This window comes from Toxorhynchites rutilus, chromosome 3 (genome assembly GCF_029784135.1).
Source record: "Toxorhynchites rutilus septentrionalis strain SRP chromosome 3, ASM2978413v1, whole genome shotgun sequence".
Classification (NCBI taxonomy): Eukaryota; Metazoa; Arthropoda; class Insecta; order Diptera; family Culicidae; genus Toxorhynchites; species Toxorhynchites rutilus.
The window spans coordinates 76,956,704-76,978,448 of NC_073746.1; the positions used below are offsets into that span (position 1 = coordinate 76,956,704).

Genomic DNA, 21,745 nt, shown 5'->3' on the forward strand with positions numbered 1-21,745 from the left:
CTGGCTACCCCAATTCGCTCTTTACCGGAATGAGTGTTCCGGGAAAGTGTGTTTCAAGACAGCCTTGAAATGTAAGCTTCTTGGAATCAAATGTCCCTCATAAAAACGGTCTGGATTATGAACTCTTATTGCTCAAAGAGTAGCCAATTTTTAAATAACTCCTTTCAAGAGACCTTTTTTTAAATAGAATTTCGTAAGGTTTCCATATTTGGTGAGAATAAAAAAAATGAAAATCTATATTTTTACTAAACTGTCTTCAAGATACTCAGGCTTTTTGGATAGGATATGCACATATGTGTTTTTTGTGTATAAGAATTTCAGGAACAAAACACCTTGGCACACTGATTGATAGAAAACCATCAATTTTCCCAAAATTTATGCCAAGTTTTTTTTTTTATAGCTGAACATCTATCCTGTAGTAGAATCGACGCAGAGCATGCATATTCAAAGATTACATTTAAATTAAAATCACAAACTGCTTCACAATTAGGGTTAATTAATTAAGACGCTTACAAGTGCCGACACCTTATCTACACGTGTAACCCAATAATGTTGTCTGTAGGCCGACCAATTACACCCGGCCAAACCACGATACAATCTATTTACAACATCTACATTCCTTGCGCTGAACGCGCTCAGCTACCACAAGGCAAAATCGCCTTGACAGTGATTAGAATGACAACATTTTATTACAACATTAAAACAATCCGCCGAAGGGTTTATGAAATTGCATTCTGTGTCGGGGCCCAGCTAAACCACATCCACCTATGGTATGTACTGAGCTTCACGTGCGGATAACATCGCCACAACGGCAGCCATGACACGCGGCGGAATGCAGCAGCCTCACGTACCCCCGTCGGATGTCGACTGTCGCCACCATCGCCACCGACATATATGCGTATACAACCCACGCACACCCGCATAACGCAAATCGCGTGCAATCGACCACAAAGCAGCAATAATCAGATCGGTAATCAACCGCAATTGTTGTTGGCGAAAGCGTCACATATAATGCCAGGGTTTTGCTGCTGCTGGTGCTGCCGTTGGTGGCCGGACTTGAGCAATTTGCAAGAATTTACCGCGTGCTACAGGTCTTGAATTCCGGCACCTGCGGTAGCAGTCATCGGAAAATGTGAGATGACACAGATGATATGGTTCGATTATAGAACTCGAGTTATTCGACTGATGCAAATGAGAAGGCTATTCAGGATTTGAACAAATAAAATTAAAAAATACATATTTTTACACAAATCGTGTACGATGTGTCTGGAGGCAGAAATTCAATGAAATTTAATGGAAGTGTTTGAGAACTAGATTAAATCCCAAATTGATCGAATTCCCAAAAATTGCAATCGGTTCTCTATGCGATTATTAGTTTTTTGAAAGGGTAATTTTTCATTCAATCACAGATAAGGTTTCACTGGAACACCCTATGTAGCAAAAAGAAGCTGATTGATTGGGATAATTGTATTCGTCATTTATTTGGTTTCAGATACGTTGTCTAAGTTTACGAAGATCTCGAAAAAATATAAATTTTGCCCTTTGAACTACATTCATAGAAGCAGAAAATTCGTGCCGATTTTTCGGAAAACAAAAGCATAATTTTCGTGGGCATACATTTGTTCATTTATTCAATTTCATATGCACAGTTTTGTTCCACAATCTTAGGCTATCTTTCACGCAGCTTAAACATTGTATGTTTGTATACGTATAAGATTATCATATATTCTTATACGGTTTTTTAATCATATAAATTTGCAAAATGTCTGTAAATCTGTCATCCTTGAAGTAAGATTCTAGAGCGAGAAAAGATATCACAACGCTATCCTCAATGTTCATTCATTCAATTCGCGCTGACGGCATTGAACTTTGTCTTCAGGCATTGTGAAGCGAAAAGTTCAAGTTCGGTTCAATAAACGCACTTTTAAAATGAAAATTTTGAATGAACATTTACCTTTCCATATCGAATATGAATTCCACCTAACGGATGCACACGTTTATCCGCAAATTGTGAAAAGTATTATGCAAAAACTGTATCTGATTCTGATTTCATATTATAATGATTCGTTTCCGTGGAAATATCAGGAATTCTACAGACAAATGATTAAGTAAGAGTCAGGACTATGTGCTTTAAGCATTCAAAAAACACCAGGTAATTCTGATAGAGTATCTTTCACATCTGCTTCAAGTTTTATAAAATGTCTACACTGTACATAGGTTTTTATGACAGTTCCCTGCAGAGATACCAACCTTCATGATTTTTAAGGATTTCCCAACTTTTTTGGGACGTTAATTGGCAACCTGACAAACACTCAATTTTGCCTAATTTTTCTGAAGCGATCCTGATTTCTTCTGATTTTTTGAACTTTTTACTTTAACAGAATGAAAATTATCCGTTAAAAAATATACTGGGATCTCTTTAAAAGTTTTTCTGTTTGAAAATGAGAATAATAGCTCTCTGGTCCGCACATGTATAATGGGAGGATAGAATTTTTAAGCCGCTTGGAAGATGGCGAAAGATGGCAGGCGATTGTAGAATAAAATAATGAAATTGTTGAATGCAGAATAAAATTGGATGTATCCAAGTCTGCCTATCAAAAATTCTGCTTTTGTTTTCTCAAAAATCGGTACGAATTTTCCAGACAACTCATTGTGAGCTATCCAGATTTTAAATTATAGTTGGCTACCTTGGTTCCTTGTTTCAACCAGGAAAACTTTAGATGCATATTTATTACCAGTATGTTTATTACGGATTATTTTTATTCTGAGAAAGTAAATAGTACAACAATCAGGAAAAATCAGGATCATTTCCAGAATTGAGTGTATGTCAAGAGATTAGGGAACGTGCCAAAAGTCCGGGAAATCGTGAAAAATCAGGAATGTTAGCATCTCTGCATAGAAGAAAAAAAATATAGATTTAGCCGAAAATAGTTGTCGATTTTTTTCATTACAAATTATTTTTTTTTGTACATAGAATGAACGCATTATTTTAAAGCTTAAACTCTCAATTTGTGAATGTTTTACGAACAACTTTTTATTTTGTAGATGTAGTAAACAAAAACATCGGGAAGAAATAAAAAAAATCCTTGTCGTCTTTGATGGTTAATTGTTCAATAAATAATGATCGCATCGCAAATCGAAAAGCAGGTTTTTGAAATCGACGCAAAAAATTCGAATTTTTTTTTCATCAAGGTGACAAATTACCATGGTACATAATTTATTGGAGTTTTCAAAACTGCCTTTCGATTTGCGATGCGTTTATTATTTATTGGAAGTACAAATAAGTTTCCAGCGTTTTTTTAAAGTTCAACGTTTTATTATAAAAAGAAGCAAAGTTACAGATTAATCAGAGTACTGTCCATCGCTAGCTTTAATCAGCTCCCATCTTCCTGGTAGCATACGGATTCCACGCTGAAAGAAGGACTGGTCTTTTGAGGCAATCCAGTAATCGTCCCTTCTTCGGTATCATCATAGGAGGAAAATCGTTGCCCAGCCAAGCCATGTGTCATCGACCGGAACAAATGGAGGGAGCGATGTCTGGTGAATACGTCGGGTGGGGTAAGATTTCCCATTTGATATTCTCCAGGTAGTTTTTGACTCCATTTGCAACATGGGGCCGAGCGTTGTCATGTTGCAGAATCACCTTGCCGTGTCTATCGGCGTATTGCGACCTCTTGCCCTTCAGGGCACGGCTCAAACGCATCAATTGTTGTCGGTAACGCTCTCCTGTGATAGTTTCATTTGGTTTGAGTAGCTCATAATAAATGACTTCGAGCTGATACACAGTATAAGCTTGGAACCTTAATGTTCGGTTTTGCGGTTGATGTTGATGGCTGGCCGGGCTTAACCTAAGTTTTTTTTAGGATTGCCGTACCGTGTCCACTCTTCGTCACCAGTGACTATTCGGCTTTTCTGTCTCTGAAGCAGTTGCTTGTTGTGTTACTCCCAACATTTCTGCAAGTTCTTCTTGTGTCTGGCATGGATCTTCATCGAGTAACTTCTCCAATTTCTCATCTTTGATTTTTTTTGGTGCACCGGGGCGCTCCTCATCTTCGAGGACAAAATTACCACTTTTGAACTATCGAGGTTTACTCAGACTCTCATATATTTCCAGTTCATTCGTCTCCGACCTCAAAAAAAACATTATAGAAAACTTAACTGAACACTGGGTCTTGAGAAAGGCTATTTGGAAAGTCTCGCTACCGATGCCATCTGGTAGATTGCAGGATGACTCATAAATCGTGTTCGCGAATCGATCAATCAATAAATTTTCGTGGATTCGAGCATTGGTTCCGAGTTGAAAGTGGCGTTCGGTGTAAAACTGAAGGTAAAAATTTGTTCCGCAACGCTTGTTGTCGACGCCGCCGCCATACACTCGATTCGATTCGGATTTTCTGTTGCCGAGTTCCTTGGACGCTGTTTTTGGGAGGATTGGAAATGTTATTTTGCTAAGAGATACTAAAAAACTACTTGGATGTTCAGAATGTTCTGTGTTTCAGGTTCGCTCTAGACAGCGTGTAATCAGCGTGTTCCATGTTTATCCTGAGAGTTGATTTGGAAATCTGCGCAAATTGGAGTTTCATTGTTTCTCGAAACGGTCACTCAGCATTCATTCCTCAGCTCTCGTCAGTAATACTAAATGTTTGTACCAAAGTGTTTCATTCTTGAATTTCTGGCTTGACGTTTCTTTATTTTTTTTACGACCCGCGAAACCATGACTGATACGTGTTTGTGCCCCCTTGAAAGGCTGAATACCGCTGTTCCACAGGAACGTTTTAGGAACTAAATGAAAGCTGGTTGAAAAGGCTGATTGGATTTGCTATTGAAATAGTATCAGAAAATTGTGTTAGTCCATAAAATCTTTGAAAAATCAGATAGATATCGATTGTTTGTTTCTTCCCGATATTTTTGCCCGCTACATCTACACATATCAAGATAAAAAGACGTTTGGCTCCTTCAAACCTATGTAACCGAGCCTGTTAAAATAAACGAATTAATAAAAAAATAAAAAAAAATCGAGGGGTTGTATCCGAGACACGACCGCCTAGGACTTTGGAGTACGCTTTTTTTTTGGATATTATTTGCGAATGCGTCGAAATTTCATAAATAACTCGTTAGTAAACAGTTCCGGGTACCCTGAATAGGTTTAATGAATCATTTCAAGAAGCAACGATGCTTTCTTGCCTTTGCCAGAACAAAACACTAAATGGTCATATGTCGCAATTTGTTTCTTTCGCGCAACGAAAACAAGCAACACACACAAAGGCAAACACTGATGGGTAGAGCGACCTATAATCATTTGCACTCTTCTCTTTTTTCGCTTGCTTTGCCATGGCTCTGATGGTTAGGTTAATTGAAATATTCCCTAGCAATTTTTTCTGAGAATTTTCCTCATAGGAGATGCAATACTTGTACGCTAGCGACATATTACTTACTATGCAAGGGTGAAGTTTACTTCGCAAATATTCTCTGCAAGTACTCTATCCCCGTTCGTTGTTTTTATTCTAGCGGCTGCATTAGTTGCCCGTTATTGACAGCTCTGTTCGGTAAAGCACACAAATGGACAGAACAAATGGGAAATGGGAATGCCTCCAATTGACATCAATTTAAGTCATATACAGACTATGGAATTGTAATGTATAGCATATCAAACAAATCATAGACAATTTCCGATTCGATTGGTATGCAAATCGTTAAGATCCGATCGCAGCAAAAATAGTTATTACCGTTAACTTTATTCCATAAAAACGTTCTGATTTGACGTAGTCCCACGTCAAAAAGATAAAAAGATTTTCGTAAAATATTCCAAAAATTTAAAGTTTAAGCTTTAAAACTATGTACATCTTTATGCGTTCATTTTATTTACTAAAAAATGTATTTCATTTGTAACGGAAAAAAATCGGCAATTACTTTTCGGGCAACCCAATAGAATAGAATTTCAAAACAAACAACTTGTTACTTGAAAATTATGTATATTTTATTCGAAGCCACGAAGTCACAGATTTTCAGAATCCACCAACAAAGTATTAAAAAAATCATTGGATCCAACATTATTGTTTCCTTTGTGTAGTTTTGTAACCAGGGAACCATAGCGTTCATAACACTTTTCAGCTGGCGTATTTTCATTAAACAATTATCTACCTGAAAAATGAAATCGACAAATGACAAAACATGAGTATTTTTGATTCGAATCATTTCTAGCCACATATTAGGAATCCTGATGTGATTTAAAACAAATAAGGCTGTTATCAATCTCCTTCTAAATGTAACCATTCTCGAAATATTTAAAAAAATATTTCTAATTTATTGTCTTTTTTATAGTAAATAATCCCTTTTAATATGTTTGTCGTGTTATACTGTCATGTTCATGAAATTTTATGAATTTGCTTATAATTTCCAACAACTTTTCCAAATTCATCATCATGGTTCATTTTTTGACTCAAGCTTAATTTTCGAAAGGGCGTATCGATTTGAGTAAGAGAAATTTTGATAATTTATATCTAAAAAAATATGAGTCGTACCGAAATAGTGTGTTAGAAAGAGTTATAGAGTATTGGTGGCTTAATTTGAAAAAGTATACACTGAGATGAAAAATTAGTACTTTTTTTTTTATTTACAAAATAAAATTTTAATTTGCGATATCAAAAAATATGTATTTTTTTATATATTTTTTCAATTTTTTCATATAAAATAGCGTCATGTAGAAAATTTAAAAAATGGGCAGAAGCTGGTAAAACTATTTTTGACGAAATTTGTGGAACATCGAATTTTTAGGAATTTTCGAATTTTTGTATGTCAGCAATCATTCTTAGCCACAAATAAAGAATTCTGGTGTGATTTAAAACAAAATAGGTTATTATCAATCTCCCATTCTCGAGATATTAAAAAATATGTATTTTGGATATTGCAAATTGAATTTTTATTTTGTAAATAAAAAAAAGAGTACTGATTTTTTTTCTCAGTGTATATTTTTTTCATATTCAACCATCAATACTGTATAACTCTTTCTAAGACACTATTTCGGTACGACTCATAGTTTTTGAGATATAAATTATCAAAATTTCCCTTACTCAAATCGATACGCCCTTTTCAAAAGTTACGCTTGAGTCAAAAAATTCCCAATTGCTGTGGAAAACTCATTTCCTCCAACCCAAACGGAATACACACTTTCATTGGAATCAAAAATATAAGTTTTTAAAATCTGCATTTTTAGGACGATTTCATTTGGAATTGCTGACCTGCAAAAAGCGGCTGAAAGGCTTTTGTTTTTAAACGAACTCCATCAAACTAAGCGCAACCACGAGCGAAAAAAAAACGCCGAAGAAAAATAATTCTTCGCGGCACAAATTAATAACCCGCATCCTAATATTTGTAAACAACTTGAAACCTGCATCGGGAAGGTGGCGGAATTTCGTCGTCGCGCGCACGAGAGTGGCATTTTAATTGGAGCATTATCAATTTTGACAAATTTATGCGGTCAGTGGTCTCGCACAGGTCGCAACGGTGCGTGCGGGGGTGGCGGCGGTGTGGGTTGCTACGAAGCGTGGAATTCCTCCTGCAAATTGCTGCGTGACTTTCGACCGGGCTCTGTGATGGAAATTCCTAGCCCCCACCACCCCCTCCTGCACTCGAGTCGGCACTCGATTGCGGAGCTTTGATAAATCTCTGTGATGATGTTGCCTTGTGCCAAATTAAGTTATGTGTCTGAGCAGAAGAGGCAAATATAATAAGCTCTTGTTTGCGGTAACCTTTTGCAAGTAATCTCCAAAATTGCGGTACTGACACACTCACGGCGTGATTGCTGAGAGATGCTGGAGGTGAGGGAACCTTCGACGTGTATTTTTCAGTCTTGTAAGGTTCCGTTCTATTTTTTTCAGCACTTTTTTCGATGTTGTCTCGAAGGCATTTGAGCGCGTTACATCAGATTTCTCGTCCAAAAGAAAGGCGAAAGAGTTGCTGCGGAGTGTTTTTAATAAATTTAATTAAAATTAATACATCAAGCCTTTGCTTTGTTCTCCGTGCGTTGTCGTACCTTGGGGCGCCTGGATGCTCCGTTAAAAACCCGCCACGCAAGGCCTTGTCGCAGTCGGTGCCGCACGCTGTAAGTACGCATATGAGAGAAATTTGGGATTTTTTTGGATTGTCCTCCAGACCCGGCAGGGTGGATATGGGTTGGATTAGACAAGACTTCATTTAGAGTTTAATTTTGGAGAAGTTTAATTAAAAGATATTTGACTAGTGAGGGAGAGATGTACTCGACGTAGTCTTGACGGAGGCTAAGTCTGTCACAAACATCTCTGTATATACCAGCGCTCATCGGTATGTTTACAGCATTCGTTTCGTTTCATGGGAACCAATTCCCAGAACAGAGTATACAGGATTGCAAAGAAATTTAAACACAAACCACTCGACGCCTTCATCCCTGAAAACCAAATACGTTGAAAATGCACCACTAATTAGCAGTGTTCGACAACTAAATCAATTGCTTACCACCGCTAACATTCTCGGTTGTTGCCGGTGTGGTGAAATTGTAATTGATTTTGGACCAATTAGTGGCCAATGTGGGAAAAGTGAGCATGAGAATCAGCGGAAATTGCTGCCTCGAAATTATGGATACAAAATGAGAAGAATTCCACATTGCTATTCTGAATAGGTGGATTCGCAGTAATTAACTTGGAAGTAATTACTGTTTTGTTTAGAGAATGGAATAAACTATTTTTTCTCACAAGTTCTAAATGTTTTTATAAATTTGTGAAAGTTACCTACCTACTAGAGTCTGTCCCGGTTCATATTAGGTCGCTTCGTTTTATTTACTGTAGCGCTTCTAGAAACTTGTGACAGCGTTTTGATATGGAAGGATTGTTTACATAGTGGTAAGAAATTTATCCATATTGATACACGCATTGAAAAGTTGGAAGGTGAGAGATGCGAAAAAAATCTGCATACCCAATGTTGTCAGGAGGAAGATTTCAAATTTCCAAAATCGATTGTGAGTACCGTGCTCGGACGTTACCGAGAACCGTTGACGTTGAAACTCGTAGAGTAAACCAAATGTAGAAATGGAACATATGACCGGAAACTACGAGCACAGAGCATCAGGACAGTTCGAAATAATCCTAGGATCTCGTGAATCGGCGAAAAAGTTTGTTGCTGCGCACAGTACAGTTCGACGCATCTATATTCGAGAAGGATTCGATCGTACCATGCCTGCAAACATCTCAACAGAGCTCTGAGGCAGAATCTGGTTGCTAAAATCCATGCATTATTCGACTAAATTCTGACCAAGTACAAAGGATGTTTTTTGGTGAACTATGAAACATATGTGAAAATTAACTTTGGACAAACCCAGGGTCAATAATATTAACTAACTAAACGTAAGAGGGATTCTCCCTTCATCACTGCACAATGGTCCAGTGAACGAATTTAGGTGGAAACTAGCTGACCCGGCAAACTTCGTCCCGCCCAAAGTTTGTTTTTTTGTTATCAATACCTTCAAACATTCTCGTTTTCTTACTATGAGCCAGTTCATCGCAGAACTGATTGATATTGATTGTTTAATTTTGTATGGCAGCTCCCCCTTAGAGAGGGGGTGGAGTGTCTAACCACCGTAAAAACATTTATTGCACCCTACAACCTCCACATGCCAAATTTGGTTTCATTTGCTTGATTAATTCTAGAGTTATGCAGGAATTTGTGTTTCATTTGTATGGCAGCCCCACCTAAGAGAGGGGGAGGAGCATCTTACCACCATAGAATCATTTATTGCACCCTAAAACCTCCACTGCAAAATTTGGTTCCATTTGCTTGATTAATTCTCGAGTAATGCAGAAATTTGTGTTTCATTTGTATGGCCCCTCCTCAGAGAGAGGGGAGGAGTGTCTATTCACCATGGAAACGTTTCGTGTCCCCTAAAACATTCGCATGACAAATTTGGCTTCATTTGCTTGATTAGTTTTCGAATTATGCAGAAATTTGTCTTTCATTTGTATGGCAGCTCCCCCTTAGAGAGGGGGGTGGAATGTCTAACCACCATAAAACATTTATTGTACCCTAAAACCACCATAAAAACGTTTATTGTACCCTAAAACCTCCACATGCCAAATTTGGTTTTATTTGCTTGATTAGTTTTCGAATTATGCAGAAATTTGTCTTTCATTTGTATGGCAGCTCCCCCTTAGAGAGGGGGGTGGAATGTCTAACCACCATAAAACATTTATTGTATCCTAAAACCTTCACATGCCAAATTTGGTTTCATTTGCTTGATTAACTCTCGAGTAATGCAGAAATTTGTGTTTCATTTGTATGGCAGAACTCTTTCCCCCACCCCCTTAGAGTTTTTTCTTCGACGAACCGCGAACAACAGGGATGCCGAACTACGCGTGATGCCAAGTTTTCCGAGTGAGATCAGGTATCTTTTTCTACGCCCGTAACGTATGTTTCTCGTATAATATATTCTACGAAAAGTTGCATTTGGATGATGTAGAGCAAAATTGTTGCATATAATGTAACAAACTATATTGTTCTATTATTCTTTGTCATGAAAATTAGTTTGAGAGTATTTACTATGAGTACATTATTTAGAAGTGTTTTTTTTTTAAATATTATTGGCAACACTTTAGAATTGATTAATCAGCAGTTGGTCCTAATTTGACAGTCATCTGGTTCGGAATCGACCCCTCTATTGTCCACTCTCGTTTCAAGTCTTGATACGCTCTAATTACACGAAAGCGATGGGTTACGGTTGTCAGTTGGATGGCAGGAAAATGAAAACTCGTTGGCCGCTGCTACAACTACCCGCTGCTGATGATGCTATTCGTGGCGCTGCTGGAACGGTGGCCTTAGAGCAAACTGCAGACGAATTATGGATCTCAATAGTAGCATGTCCGAAAAAAAAACTTGAAACTATTGAGAACCAGAACTGAGGGTTCAAAGCCCATAAGGATGATGGTAGTAATAGCTGTTTTCCATGGCTATTACGTGAGTAAAGATAACTCTCCGCCGTCGAGAGTGAAGTACGATACAGAGTACCCACGATGAATAACGGAATATATCGCCGGTTCGATTTTTAGAGGAGTTCTCTCGATTACCATCTCAGGTTTCGCACACAGTGATCGATAGTTCGCGTTTACATAATTACATCACCGGTGTCGTTCTTGACTACTTCAAGCTCGAATCACTGAAACTTGTGCAATGAGAATGGTTTGCTACTTCAAAGCATCATTCGGTGTGTTTTTTGTGCAAATTCGCTGGTTCAGGTCAATTCTTCCTTCGCGAGCGATCGGTTCCCTTCTCACAAACAATAGGACAAGTTGAAATGTAACTAGATGTTAAATATAAGAATAGATTTAAGAATTTAGATTTAGATTTAGCCAAAGTTAAGGAACTATTTAACTGCGCCTTGTGCCTTGGTATCTTTTTAGGCTGAATAAATATCCGTCGTTTGAGATCTTGTAGAGCTGGAATATTGGAATATTGGAAGCTCATTTGATATCGCTTGTCGAGCGGCCAGTTGTCTACGGGTCAGAAGACACACCACTCGATCCTCATCAGGACTAAGCAGTTAATAGTTCACACCGGGAACGACGAATGCATCAGGGACTAATACAACAGAACGCGTTTGTTCATGTTTAGATAAGTTAGCTGCTAATGACTCTTCAAGCTCTGGTTCGCGGCTTCAGGATCGGTCTCTTGATGTCATTCTTGAATCTTTTCGATGGAATTACCCTCTATGTTGTTGAACGGAGTTGGTTCACCTTCGATCTCCTCCAGAATAGCGTATTTTTGAATAATTCCGTATACAGGACTCTCCCTCAATCGACAATTCTTGTTCCATTTCTAATATTCCTCTTTATTTAACCTAGCGGATTAGTTTAACTTTTGAAAAGCAACAGCGGGTTTCGATTTCGGGAACGTTTTTTCGAGATGCTTGAGTAGGGTAGGGCGGGGCTAGTTGGTTATAGGGATAAGTTGGTCAGTGACGATATCTTGGAGTCTGAGCGTCCAAAAAATTAGCGATCTGATACAATAATATAAGCAAATTGGAAAAAACTTTTTATTAAGTAGGTTAAAAAATACGGACATGGTTCCGATATTGCCAAAAATCATTCACGGTTTGGGCATTGTAAAATGTGTTCTAAAACTGGTTAATAACCATGAAAAAAACGGCTCAAACGTAAAACAAAGGTTTATTTTAAGCTTTAAGTGTTAATGGAAATCGATTTGAAAATTATTTTTCTGAACTTTCACGAATATTCTTTTTCATATATAGAGGGGCTAGTTAGTCGCACAAATTTCGTTTGAGAGCAACGCATATAAAATTTTCAGGTATACCGTGTTTCATTACGCAAGCTATACATAAATATAGAAAGCATATGTTTTACTGTTAAACCCAGTGTATTTGAAACGAGACAACCACCATACAAACCACTCGCAATATTTATCATATTTATATTTTTCGTTGTTAAATTTTCATTAAATATAATAAACGCTACATTGAATACCAGAATACCAGATTGCATTGAGTAATGTAGCATACCTGGAGGCTATTTCTATATACTTTGGAACGAACGGTACAAATGTCATCAAAACAAATGCAAGCAAGAATGCAAGCGGTTGTGCGTCGCAGGGATGCCAGGTGATTTCTTTTCAAAAGACTTGACGTGGTACGAGAAAATGTCTTCACCATAATATCGGAGGAAAGTACTTCACAAAAAAACGTAACTGAGATAACTCTATTTGTTTATTTCAGCTTTGAAATTTTGGTTGTAACTCAAACCATATCCATAAAACTAATTGTAGAAAAGGTATGTAACCGGGAAACCTTCGAAGTGGTCGTTTGAAAGATCTAGGTTAATCTATTGTATAGTAGGGCGAAAATAATAGAAATTCAATGTCACAATCATTCGAATTTTCGAGCGGAAATGAACTAATGTCTTCTAGAGACAATATGTGTTTAGACCACTTCGTTCGCTAAGACTAAAGCCCTACTTTTTTGACGATATTTTCGGCCAATAGTTGGAATTTCATGGGAATAATATCCTTTAAAAATCCACGTACGCTATTATACTGAAATGTCTTTACATATTTCATAATGTCACAAAATCAAATGTCTTCAAAATCAAGACATGTCTTCAAACCTGGCATCTCTGGTTCGCCACAAAGTGGAAGAGAGACGAAATCGCTAGAAAAGATTGCCTGACTAATTATCAACAACATGATAGTTTGAAATTTTCGTTAAAGGCGAATGAACTGCAAAGTTTAAAGCCTCTTAAAAACTATGGATGGGTTATACCTATGATATAACCTCAAGGTTGACGTAGGACTATCGTTGGCTTAGTAATCAATTGTATTTCTTCAATTAACAGTAATCTCACCTCGGATGTTCCTCATTGGGTACGATATCGCCACTGCGCAGAGCTATCTTTTGTGTGTATTGATTAAAGTAGTGAATGAATGAAACTATTTACGGATTCAATTGCAAACAAATCCCAATTTAAGTCAATTCATGCATTATGGAAGTAGTTATCGCAGCAAATAGTTATCAAAATTTTGCCTAATCATCAAACATGCATTTGTACCTGCTTTGTAATCCGTGTTAGCAAAACGAATTTAGGAGTGTAAAAATACATAAGGGTATATAAGTATTGCCGACTTGAATGTATCTGAAATACCGATTTTCCCAACTTCTTGGTTTCGGAATCTGTATTGGGAAAACACATTCCAGTTTGCAAACATGCAAGCGAGTACAAAAGAACCCGTAGTTTTCATCTATTTTGCAATGCCAATTTCCTCAGGCTCCATGTTTTTCAAATCTGTGTTAGGGAAACATTCCAATTTGCAAAATTGCAAGCGAGTACAAAAGTACTCGCCGCTTGTATCGGTTTTTTTTTGCAATGTCGATTTCCTTAGCCTTCATGGTTTTGAAGTCTGTGTTAGGGAAACATTCCAATTTGCAAAAATGCAAACAAGTACAAAAATTCCCGCTGCTTGCATCTAATTTACTATGCCGATTCCCACAGGCTCCATGGTTTTGTAGTCTGTGTTAGGGAAACATTTCAATTTGCAAGAACGCAAGCGAGTACATAAGTACCCGCAGCTTGAATTTATTTTGCAATGCCGATTTCCACAGACTCCATGGTTTTGAAGTCTGTGTTAGGCAAAAGTCCATCCATTCCAGCGATCGTACCTCAATCGTTGCATAATCATAACTGAGTGGATTTCCGAGCGGCACTCTCCTATATACCGATTGGTGTGAATTCAATAGCCTGTTTGGAAAGCAATTTTTGGGGCTATTGAAAAAAGTTTTTTTGGTTAAAAAATAACAAGCATATAACGCGTAGACATTTTATCTTTCGAATGAAGCGTTTATCATATCATTTCGTTCAGTTGTTTACTATTAACTATTAACAATCGAAATCTCGTTCTCCAGCGTAACGCTTTCGTTTTCGATACTTTGAACTTACACCCCAGTATAGAAATGAAAGACGTAGTCCTACGTCAAAACAAAGAATTGAATTGAATTGAAATTTTCATTAATTTGTTTTTTTACTTGCTACATGATATTAGTTAACTGTTTTTGTTTTGATTTAATGAATTAATTTATAATGAAGGAAACTTTTAATGGAAAAATGTTTATTATTTGCTAATAAAAACATGCCTATTATTGACCAACTAACCCCACACACGGGGTGTGGGGTTAGTTGGTCAATTCATTCTGAAATATAAAGACGTTAAATAAAAGAAAAATGTCAAATAATTGATTCTCTGGTTATTTTTCATTGAAAGGGTAAAAGGTAAGGTTCATCGTGGTACATAACGTTCTAACGCAAAACTTCGCATTACAAAGTTATAGCCATATTTATTCAAAAATGACCAACTAGCCCCGCCCTACCCTACTTCTTGCGATATTCGTACACAACGGAAATTAAACCACTCATAACAATGATCGCACCGTTCTCGATAAATGTGCATTTCGGGAACAATTTGTGTTTTGTTTCAATTGAAAGTTCTATAAAACTGATAAAACACCTTGTATGTACTTCACAGTTATTTATACGTATTTTTACTTCTCGTTACAAGGAATCTTATATGTAATTTTTCTGTTATTTCAGAAAGATGAGAGAGAGGTTCAGATGTTAGTTCTCATTTAAGAGCTCATGTAAGTACATCCAATGTCATTGACCATATTTAAGATCTTGATGATTTTTTTTTTGAAAAAAAGGAACTGCGATCCGTTGATGATTCACGGTTCATGATAGAAGATCGGTACAGATAAAAAAAATTTTTGGGCTAAATAGTACGTTTGTTTTATATATTTCTAACAAGCGTTCGTGTTATTTAGTACCGCAATCTAAGCAAAAAATGGTTTACTTATGGTCACAAGCTATTAAAGGGTGTGTCACATCAAATTGCATCACGGAAAAAACGCTGTATAAATTTCATTTTTAGGAATTATATCTTCAGCTTTCGCTTATAATCAGATAAGAGTGTATAGATCACGTTGGCCATGCTTCACTGTCAATTTTTCGTAAATTTGGAAAAATGTCGTCGAACGAAAAAGAGCGTTGTGAATTAATCCTGCGCACTCATTTCGAGAATCCGGAGTTGTCACATCGGGACATCGGTAAGATGCTGGGAATCGTCCAATCCACGGTCAGCAGAGTACTAAAACGATACTTCGAGAACCTAACCATCGACCAGAAGGTGAAGAACGGCAAATATGGATGCTCCGTCAGCGAAAAAGATCACAAGCGCGTAGTTAAGCAGTTTAGACGTGATCTGAGAAGTTCGGTCCGGGATGTCGCCAATAAGCTGAATTTGTCAAGTTCATTCGTCCAGCGGACCAAGCAGCGGGAGGGCCTGCGTACATACCAAGCAGCGGGAGGGCCTGCGTACATACCAGGTTCAGAAGGCTCCAAACGCGACGAAAGGCAAAACATGGTGGGGAAGACGCGAGCCCGAAAGCTGTACACCGAAATGCTGACGAAGCCGCATTGCCTGGTAATGGACGACGAAACCTACGTCAAAGCGGACTTTCATCAGCTGCCGGGCCTGTTGTTCTTCTCCGCAGAGGACAAATTCAGCGTTCCGGAGGAGATTCGCAAGTAGAAACTATCCAAGTTTGCCAAAAAGTACATGGTGTGGCAAGCGATCTGCTTTTGCGAAAAGCGGAACGCCCCCTTCGTGATGACCGGCACGGTAAACGGGCAGGTTTACCTTAAGGAGTGCCTACAGAAGCGCTTACTACCACTATTGAAGCAGCACGAGGGCCCGACCATCTTCTGGCCGGATCTCGCTTCGTGCCACTATTCAAAGGACGTGTTGGAGTGGTACGAAGCCAACGGGGTCACCTTCGTGCCAAAGGAAATGAACCCGCCCAACGCGCCGGAGCTTCGCCCAATAGAGAAATATTGGGCGATTATGAAGCAGGCCCTCCGGAAGAACCCAAAAGTTGTCAAATCGGAAGCGGGCTTCAAGAGAAAATGGATTTCTGTTAAAAAAAACTACAACCTGACGTTGTACAGATCCTTATGGACGGGGTAAAGAGGAAGGTGCGAGCATACGGGCTTGGGCTCAAAGTATGAATAAAAAGAAAATGCCAAAAGTTGTTTAATGGTTTTTATTTTACTGTCTAAAATTTACAAAAGGATCGGTCTACTGGGCGAATTTCTACAGCGTTTTTTCCGTGATGCAATTTGATGTGACACACCCTTTAATATTCTTTCATTTCTCAAACCTAATGTCTTATTTTTCGCTAGCGTTGTCAAACGTCTTCCTAGTTATTGACAAAACGAATTTATCGAATCATTGAGTGAGAACTAACTCTTGCCGCATTAAAAAACCACCCACTCACCCTACATCTCCGCCACAGATCAAACAATCAAATTGCATTGAAAAATTGGGGCACCCGATTGGCGCCAGGATGCTGAATCTCGGGTGAAATTACCGAGAGTGAAAAAAAAGTCGAACATACTCTATTGTATATTTTTCTAATTTCATCATTAGTCTGAAAATAAATTGACCCCTTCCGATGGTGGTGAAGTTCGGAGTTTTGCTATCGATATAGAAATATTGGATGGGCTGATGAGAATGGATGGAGGGCTTTCGAGCAGCATCCCTCCTCCTCCGTTGCCGACCGCTCTAGCACTGCCACACTCTCGTTCCAAACAGGCACACGCAAACACACAAAATGTGTGCATCCATAAATAATTTAGTTTCATTTCGCTAATTAATAAATGTGAAATTAATTTATACATGCGGGCACAATAAATAAGTCCAGCGTTTTGAATTATACGAGGGGTTGACCATTTTTGAATAGGATCGGAAATGGTTAGCAATAGTGGTGGAAAACAGAGAATGCAGGAAAAAATCCATTCCACATGCCTTGCCCCCCGCTCCCTACTTTTTACCATCCTTTATTTTGAGCGGGGGTTGAGCGTCGGTTAAATTCAAAATCGTTTGCCATTACCATTATTTTGATTGTCTGATTGCTGCTGATTTGTTCAGACACATTTTGTAGTGGATTTGTATGAGTTGAAAAAATAAATAGTCGGGAAATTCGGTTCGACCAATTATGTGCATTTTTTCAGGGGGAGGGAGCATTAACGCGTTGAAGCATAATTCTAATAGGAGTACCGGTAAGTTTCTTCGTTTTTATTTCAAAAAATAATGCTTTATTCTGCAAAAACGGTTACAAATTTAATATTCAAAGAATTGCCCATCGCTAGTCACAACTTTTTCCCATCTTTCTGGCAATTCACGGATCCCTTCGGCTGGTTTGTTGGCCACAAATCGATCCAATTTTTTATTCCATCAAAATTGGAGAAGTGCTGGTCAACCAGACCATCGTTGCATCGATCGATAAAGGTAGTAATCGGTTGGAGCAATGTCTGGAGAATACGGCGGGTGGGATAGGACCTTCCATTTTAGCGTTTCCAAGTATGTTGTGACCGGTTTCGCGACATGCGGCCGAGTGTTGTCGTGCTACAAAATAACTTTATCGTGTCTTTGCTCGTATTGTGGCCGTTTTTTCTTCAGTGCACGTCTCAAATACATCAATTGTCGTCGGTAGAGGTCCCCCGTAGTGGTTTCATTTGGTGCTAGCAGCTTATAGTACACCACACCCAGTGAATATTCCGCACGGCCGTCGATGTTGATGCATGGCCGGGGTATCCATACGTTGCCCGGCGTTAAGGATTGTCATAATGGACCCACTTTTCATCGCCAGTAACGATTCGATGCAAAAAAAACCCTTTCTTTTATGCCGTTGGAGCAGTTGTTCGCACATGAAAAAACGGCGTTCGACGTCTCGTGGCTTCAATTAATACGGCACCCAATGTCCTATGTTTCGGATCAGTCCCATTGTTATTAAACGATCGGATATGGTTTGCTGAGCTACTCCAAGTGTATCTGCAAGTTATTGTTGCGTTTGTGACGGATCTTGAATTAATACTCCCCGCAAAAACACTCTCGTTGGTACGAAATTTGACATATTCGAAGTGAACATATATACTGAAAAAGACGCGCAATGACAATAGCTTTCCAACTGTAAATTTGATTTACTGGAATAATAATCAAGTTACGCCATCTGTTGTAAACCCGAAGAAACTTACCGGTACACCTAATACATTTTCTTTTGACGTAGGATTACGTCTTTCGGGAACATATTGGGGTACAAATTGAAAAACGAATATCGATCGCATAGTGAAAAATGTCCAATTTCAAACGCTTATTGCTCAGTCATTTCATGACGGATTGATGAGATTTTTACATCAAAATATAGCGGCACTCTATAACAATTTTTCACCTTGAATAAAATAATTTATATCATGTAATTAACTATCAAACAATTGAAAAATCTCAACCCCTATCCTAACATTGTAAACGAGAAGAAGGAACTTACGCCATTCAGTGGCGTCGACTTTCGGATTTGGTAAATTAACAAACACAAACGCTATTCGTACAAGCGTCGCCTCTCTACTGTATTCTGTCAACTGACATCTATATTCAAAGAAAAGACTCTCGGGGCTTAAATACTAGTTTACAAAAATAGGCTTAAACTCTACACAGAATATTTACAAATTATGCTGGGCGGAGCATCGCACCAGCAGTTAGAGTGGGCTGTGATGGCCTTGGTCAGACGCGTTCTTCGGAGAGAGAGAGAAAGCACTTCTTTGTGGGTTAAAGTAAATAGGAAAAGAAAGTGCTGAAACATGTGTGCCGGATGCGCGCCACATGTTTGGTTAAATTTCTGCTGCTAGCTAAACTCGCAGCGGGGCGGAAGGAAGACAAACTCGCCGCTGCCCTTGGTGCGCGTCGAGTTATACAATCATAAATAGTAAACGAACCCTTGGGCCAGATTGCTGGCTCGGGTATCGTATCACATTTTATGTTTATATCGCCCAGCGCCCTCGGGGTGGTTTATTGCCTTAGAGGCCTCGAATATTGATGAGTTGGGTTTAAGCGTGATCATATTACACCTTTCCCCTTTCGGAGAATGACGTAACATTGAGAAGTCATTCAAGTTAAATTAGGTGGAAAGATTCGTCTGACCTTACAATTTTAGTGTTTATTCAATGTTTGTGATATGTACATTTTTCGTGTATTCAGGTAAAAATTAAGTTTGTTTATAAAGATTATCCTTATAATATGATTATACGGATTGTCTTCGTTGGGTGTTCTATTTGCTTATAAATATATTTATTTTTAATATTTGTTTAATATATACATTTTACATTTGATAATAACTGTCGGAAGGATTAACTGCTAACTAACTAATATATACATTTTACATTTGATAATAACTGTCGGAAGGATTAACTGCTAACTAGGTATCCCTTTCCCCTTAGGGTGGGGTTGCTCATATGGTATTATTCTGTTTTTATGTACAGTCTGGACTTTATTGGTTTGATCATCTCTTATTGTTACGTTAGGGTGTTTAATGTCAATTATTATATATGGTCCTACGTATACTTTGTCTAATTTGGATCTGTTTTCGTTTGATAGAAATACTAGATCATTAATGGCTACTTTTGATGGTCTAGCCATGGTTTTCTGTGTCTCATTTCTGGCTTTTCTTACCTTATCAATTATTTCCCTAGCGGTATTTGATGCTATTTGTAGTTTATATTTAAGTTCTTTGTAATATAAATCCATGTTGTAAATTGGTTCTACATATGTGCTTGTTGTGAGGTTTTGTGGTAATTTAGCATTCGTTCCAAAAACTAACTCGAATGGAGTGTATGAGAAATCTGTGTGTGGTGTTGTGTTGTAGCAGAATGTGTAGTAAGGCAACCATTCATCCCAGTCACTCTGTGCTTGGTTGACGAATTGCCTTACGTACTCGTTAAGACAACGATGGTTCCTTTCCAGGCTTCCTATTGATTGAGGGTGATATGGAGTGGAAAAATTTTGTTTAAACTTCAGTAATGAAGCTATGTTTTCGAATAACTCGTTCTTATATTCAGTTCCTTGGTCTGTTTGGATGAGTTTTGGAATTCCATAGACCAGAATTAAGTTTTCTATGAAGGCTTTGGCTATGGTGGATGCTTGTTTGTCTATTGTGGGTTTAATAATGATGTATTTTGTTAAGTTGCATTGAATGGTCAGTGCGTATCGGTTTCCATTATTGGATCTGTTAAATGGTCCAATTGTGTCAATCGATACGCAGTCGAATGCTTTTTGGGGTGTTTTAATTTCGACGAAATTTTCGTTTGTTCGTATTGTGTGTTTATTTTGCTGGCATTTTATGCACTTCTTGATGTAGCTACTGATATCTTTTTTCATGCCACTCCACGAATAGAGTCTGCTTAACTTTTTGTATAGTCTGGTGACTCCTGTATGTCCACCAGTGGGTGTATCGTGATTGTTTTTTATAATTTCGAACCTTTCGTTTTGGCTTTCTATCACACGCTTGGGTGTGTAGAGCACTATTTGCAAGTCTTTGAGCGTGTCATTACAAATCTTCTTAAAGGTTTGCACGCTGCATATTTGGAAAATTACGCTTGATAACGCTAGAGCTATCATGCTAATTTTCAAGTTTTTGGCCATATTTTCAACTTTCTTTACTAGTTTTCCCAGGGATTCTTTTGTGTTGCTTGCATTTTCAATTATTGTCGACGACTTTTCTTCGGTTCTTTTTTTATTCATTATTGCGCATTTCAAATTTTTGTTTCCGCTAGCGTTTGTTTCTTTATTCATTTCTAATGCGCGTCCGCATAGAAGTTTAGGTAGGTTTTGCCATTCTCGGGGTTCAATAGCCTCGTACGCTCTGAGCTGATCAGACTCAGTATCGTCGGGGTTTGAATTATTGTCTGTAATTTCTGTGTCGTTATTCGTTTCGTTTAGTTTTCTAGTCATTGCTCTGGTTTGTATACCCAGGACTTTTATAGTTTTAAGTGCCTCGGAATTAATTGCTATTCGTGATAGCGCATCTGCAGTCACATTTAGCTTACCTTGAACGTATTTTACATCAAAATGGAATTCTTCAAGATCCAACCTCATTCTTGTGAGTTTTGATGAGGGATCTTTCATTGAAAATAAATATACTAACGGTCTGTGATCCGTTTTTACTGTGAATTTCCTCCCGTAGAGGTATGGTCTAAAGTACGTAATTGCCCAGTGAATTGCTGTCAATTCCTGTTCAATTGTCGATTTATTGGCTTCACCTTTTGTGAAGGCTTTGCTTGCGTATGCAATGGGTAGTTCTATACCGTCGTTTTCTTGGGCTAAGACGGCGCCGCATGCT

General features: G+C 38.1%; 1 protein-coding gene across 2 annotated transcripts in view; it reads left to right on the forward strand.

Annotated features, from left to right (window-relative positions):
- The window catches only part of LOC129775022 (LIM domain transcription factor LMO4), a 967,612-nt gene that overhangs the window by 12,593 nt on the left and 933,274 nt on the right, over positions 1–21,745 (forward strand). For both annotated transcript variants that reach the window (XM_055779176.1, XM_055779177.1), the window contains exon 2: positions 15,111–15,157. The gene's annotated coding sequence lies outside the window, so the exon portion shown is untranslated. The remainder of the gene's footprint in view (positions 1–15,110; positions 15,158–21,745) is intronic.